Here is a 6,181-nt window from a genome sequence, read left to right on the forward strand (position 1 = left end):
TATATCTTACGCACGCACATCAGGTTTCAGGTATGATCATATATATCATTAATAATAATAATGATTGTTTTTTTTTTTTTTTGTGAATTTTTCCACGTGATTCATGAATCTTTTAAATGACTCAATTTTTGGTTTTTCTTTTTTTTTTTTTTAATTTTCAATTTTCGAAGAAAAACTTTTAATAATAATAATAATGATAAATTTTTTTATCCTTACTTCAAACCTATGACGTCAACAAAGGTATCACAATTTAAACTGATCTGAAACTTTTTTGGTTTTTTTTCTCTCCTTTAAACAAAATGATTAATTTACCTAATGATAATAATAATAATAATAATAATAATGACAATAGTAATATTAATAACAGTAATTATGATGATGATGATGATGATAATAATAATAATAATAATAATAATTTAAAATCATATAAAAATAATTTTTAATTAAAAATTTTTTTTTTTTGTTCGAACCAAAAATCGATAACCGAAGATTAGCCGTCAAAAATTTTCATTATTATTATTATTATTTTTTATAAGTGATAATAATAATGATAAATTTCGAATGATGGATTTCGTAATTGCGCTAATAATAATAATATTAATAATATAATAAAAAAAAGCGTTCGTTAAAATATACGAGTCAAGAAATGGGTTAATAAAACGCACACGCGCGCATGAAATATTATTATTATTATTATTAAAAATAAATAAATAAAAATTATTATTATTATTATTAAATATTATTAACCTTTGATAATATTCCAATCCATTTGTACGAGAGAGAGAGAGAGAGAGAGAGAGAGAGAGAGAGACGTTTCCCCCGGGCACTTCTCACACACTTTATTATTAATATTTTTTTAATTAAAACAAAATCACTTCCACATTTTATTTAAAATAACAAATAATAATAATAATAATAAAAACAACAATTTATATCGGCGCAAACAAACAAACACATTTAAAATCCTATTATTATTATTTTTTTTTATTTTAAAAACATTTTTGTGATCCCCGTTAATCCGGGGATCTTATTTAACATCATTCATTCAAATTTTATTATTATTATTTAAACAAAAAAAAAAAAATTCACAATACACGCGCGAATAATAACAAATTTAATTTTTTAAAAAAAAAAAATGTTTGTTGTTGTTGTTGTTGTTAACAATCCGCACGCGATATCAAATCAACGAATTTTCATTCCGTGTCATTTAACACATGGAAATTAAACAAACCGGATAAATAAATGGTGGGGAGGTCAGTAAAGTTGTCCTTATTATTATTATTATTTTCAAAGAATTATTATTATAAATGCATTTTATAACGTTATTATTATTATTATTATTAAAAAAAAATTTTACTCCATGTTTTTCTTTTGTCGAAACGAATTTTTTTTTCTTTTTTTATTATTATTCGCGATTTAAGTATTTGTGCCTTAATCGTAATGAACTCGAGTTTAGCATTAAGAAAAATTAAACATTATAAAAAGAAGTAATTATAAATAAGGTAAACGTAAAAAACTAATTGCTTTTTAAAAAAAAAATTTTTTATACGTCGGCAACCCACGTGTCATTTTATTATTTAAAAAATCTTAAATGATGATTAAAAAAAAAAATAAAAATTTCTTTTCACTCTCTTGTAAGTTATTTAAAAAAAAAAAAATCTATTTAATGCCGCCGTCAAATTTTTGATTTGTTCTAGAAAAAAATAGAAAGATAATAAATAAATAAATAAATAAACCGTAATTATTCTTAATTATTATTATTATTTATTTTTTTTAATCCGACGGCGTAAATTAAATAAATATAAAATTAATCCTTCCATATTTATTTATTTATTTTTTTTGTTTATCCGTTCCATCGATTAATTGATCGAACGATTAATCGATTAATCGATCGATAATTAAATTAATTATTTATCCCATTAAAAAATCAATAAATAAATTTTTCGCTGAGGATTTTTATAAAAAATTGAGAGACATTTTTTTTCCCAGATTTTTTTTCCGAATGATTTGGAAATTAAAGCAGACGAAAAATTTAGAATTCTGCCATGATTAAAATTTTTTTTTATGTTTTTTAGGTAAAAATAGAAGTGAGAAAAAAAATTACGTAAAGTCTTTAGGGTTGGGCATGATAACTAGTTATTAATCTATTATCAAAATTATTAACTTAGGCCTTTAACTCGTTTTTTTAAGTTAAGTTAATAATCAATAATAATAATAATAATCACGTGATTTTTATTTATTAATTTTTTTTTTTTTAAAAAAGGTGAAAAATTATTGACCTTCCTCACCCGAAATAGCAGAAGACGGAAATTTTAATAAGATTTTATGAGTGTTAAAGTGAAAAAAAAAATTTTTTTTCTTTATTTATTACTCGTTACGTAATCGATAATTTTTTTTAGGTATTAAGTGTGCGTGTGCACGTGAGCACGAATGCATTAAAAAAAAAAAATTCTAAAATTTTTAAAATTAACATTAAAATTATACAAACAACAAACGAAAAAAACAACAAAAACAACAAACATTCAATCAGTCGTGTCGTTGGTCATCAGGTACGAGTTGATTACTAATCAGGTATTTTATTATAAAAATTATTATGTTGATTTTGTAAACGTGGGGCCTCGCAGTCTGCAGACTAAAAAATCATTATTACCGCGTTAAAATCGTGTTGTAGTAATAATAATAATAAATAAATAAATAAATAAAGGTTACGTAAAATTTTTTAAAAATTACTAATCAACCTCGTTTCTCTTTATAACTGTTATTATAATTACTAAACCAAAAATTTTTTTTTTCTTTTAATTACTAACTTTAAATAGTACTAATGATGATGATGATAATAATGATAAAAAAGCACGTTTTTGTTAACATTGTTTTTTAATTTTATTACGAGTTGTTATGAAATTTTTTTTTGTGTTACCAAAATTAAAAAAAAAACTTGAGAAATTTATTTTAATTAAATCAAAACAAACTAAAATGAAGAAGTAGAATAAGAAGGAGGTATGATATCAGTTGTTCCTCCTCCTCCTCCTGTCTTCTGCTGCTGCTGCTGTTGTTCTTTTTACCTTCTGCTCCTGTTTTTTTTTTATTATTTACATTTAAAAATTTAAATGTTTTCGTTTTTACGATGAGGTAACGTTTTTTTCTTTTTGTTTTCTTTTGATGTTTTTATAAGAGAAAGTAATAAAATTATTCAATGTAAGGAATAAATAAATAAATAAAAATTTATGGAAAATGAAGAAAAAATTTATATCGACGTGTAAGCAGAATGAAATTATAAAAATCCTTTTTTTACGTTTTGGCCTTTCTCTACATTTAAGGGGGGGGGGGCTCTCCTCACACGCCTTCGGATTTTTACACACACACACACACACACCCTGAAAATTAAAAATTTAACACATCGTAAAAAAAATAATCGTCACCGTTAAAAAACAATGTATTACAATACTCATTTAAAAATAAAATTAAAAATAATTCGAATCGTAAATTGATTATGCAAATAATTAAAATGTATACAAAATCACGTTCATTTTATAAAAAAATTTTTTAGGAAAATGTGACAAATTTTAAATTTAAATTTAATTTAAAAATTTTAATTTTTTTTTTATTACTTGATTATGGGACGTGATTTTAATTTACTCGTATTATTATTATTATTTATTTTGAATTTTTTTTTAGAAAAAAAAAATTTAGTTTAAGACTAGGGGGGATTATTAAAAAATCCGGTATTTAAATTAATATTAAGGATCGACCACAACACGTGGTGTTAATCCCGTTTAAGGTCAAAACAACAAACATCCCGCCTATGGAAACATAATAAATGTTTCATCAGTGTTTTTTTTTTTAAACATAAGTATGCAGAAAAACATAAGTGCAGAAATAAATTTCGAGTAGGCGCAAAAAAAAACGAACGAGCAAACGCCCACCGCAAAAAAAAAATTTTTTTTAAATTTTTTCAAACTTGTATAAAATGGACCTAGAAAGGCTTAAAAGGGAACTCGTACCACTCGTACAGTTATTTTTCGATCGAAGGGAGGAGTGAAAGGTCAATCGTTAATTTTATTAGTTTTTCAATACCAAAAGAACAAAAAACAAAATTTCCTTTTTATTTTACCCTCCTTTCGAAATAATAATAATAATAATATCAAAACGATAAAATTTTTTTTTTTTTTTTTTTTTACCTACACGTTTTGCAAATGTTTCGCCATATTATTTTTATCATACACATTTTTTTTTTTTTTTGTAATTTTCCCACTAACTTCTTGTCACGATATCGATGATAAGAGAGAGAGAGAGAGAGGAGGAGGGGAGGGGGAGAGAGAGGGAAAAATAAAATTTAATGTAGAAACTAAAAATTATACCATAAATGGACGTTTGAATAATTAGTGTGAGCGATTTGTTGAGATTTATTATTATGAATGTAGGAGGATGCCCAAGATAAATATCGGTTTTTTTAAATTTAAAATGAACCTATTTTCTTATTTGATTAACACGGTACAAAAAAATCTTTTTATAAAAAAAAAAAATTTTTTTTTGGAAACGTAAAATGATTTTGCCATCGTATTATTTACTTATGGTAAACATGACCTTTTTATAAGATTTTTTTTAAAAAAAACAAGGTAAGTATAAAAATCGATCGATACAATCAGTAGCGAAAAATTTTCATTCATAAAAAAAAAAAAATTTTTTTTTTAATAGACTTGAATGAATTTTGTTTGTTCGTTTGTTTGTTTGTATTTACTACTACATTTATTTTTCCGTTATTTTATTTTAATAAAAAAGTATACATAAAATTTTATTAAAAATAATAATAATAATAATTAAACGATAAAAACGGAGGGGGTGAAGGTGGGTGGAAAAATAATAAAAAATAATTCGATTTATTTTAACGATTGTTATGACAACCGAGTGAAAAAATTATTAATTTTTTTTTAATAAATAAAAACGGAAAATCCTCTTCACTCATAAAATTTTTTATGCATAACGCTCGAGTAATAATAATAATAATAATAATAATAATAATAAGTGCTGGATACACCGGTTCCCGTACGATCACCGAAGTTAAGCAGCATTGGGCGTGGTGTGTACTTGGATGGGTGACCATTTGGGAACGCCACGTGCCGTTGGCTTAAAAGAGCAAAAATGAGAACAAGACAAAGTAAGAACCAAAAACAAATCTTGTTCTACTGTCGACCTGAGGCAGCTCAACGAGAATGTGAATTTCACTGCTTCTGACCCTGGCCACTCCAAAGATGTTAGTCACTGGAGCCCAGTTCAGGAGACAAATCGTTCCCATCGAATAAAGATGGACTCAGGAAGACCTTCAAGAATTGATGTGGTGCTATCTTATTATAAGTGGCACCACCGAAATTCGAGTGTTTGTCCCTAAGGAATCGGGTAGAAACCTCGGATAAATACTTAAAACCCCGACAAATAGCCTTGTCGTGTTTAATGGTGGATAATAATAATAATAATAATTGTTTTTTTTAAAATGATTATTTCGTAAAATTAAATTTTTTGTTTTTTTATCTCACTGGAAATTTCATCTCATCGTAAACGTTTTCCATTCGTAACGTTTTTTTTTTTTTCAATTGATAACAATTGATAAGAAATATTTTGAAAATTAATCAATGTAATAATTTTTAGAAAAGAAAACTCGAATTGAAAAGAAATTAAGGAGAGCGTAAACGACAAATAAATGCCAGTTTTTAACCGTTTTTGGTATTTAAAAACGATAATCTCCATCCCACACGATCGACCTACAGAAAATATATAAAATTTGTTTTCTTTTTTTTTTTGCAATTAATTTATTATCATTATTATCATTATCATCATCATTATTATTATTGAGTTTGTGTCGTTTGCGGATGTTGCGATATATTTACGCGGGATTTTTTTTTTTCGTTGCATAAGAAAAAAAATGTGAAAATTTTTATTTAAAGTTTTTACCGAATCCGGAACTTGTTTCATTTATTATTATTATTATTTACTTTTTTTTTTTCTTACCGGGAGCTATTGGAAAAACAAAAACAAAAACTTGCAAAAATCCATTTTGGATCGTTTTAACATTATTATTATTATTATTATTGATAAATTATTATTTTTTGGGTATAAGGAGCGGTTGTTTGTTGGATGATGGTACGGATTCTGGTCATTGGTTGGTTGTCTTGTACATCCAATTATA

Source organism: Pediculus humanus, genomic scaffold, assembly GCF_000006295.1.
Source record: "Pediculus humanus corporis 1103172108322 genomic scaffold, whole genome shotgun sequence".
In the NCBI taxonomy this organism is placed as follows: Eukaryota; Metazoa; Arthropoda; class Insecta; order Psocodea; family Pediculidae; genus Pediculus; species Pediculus humanus.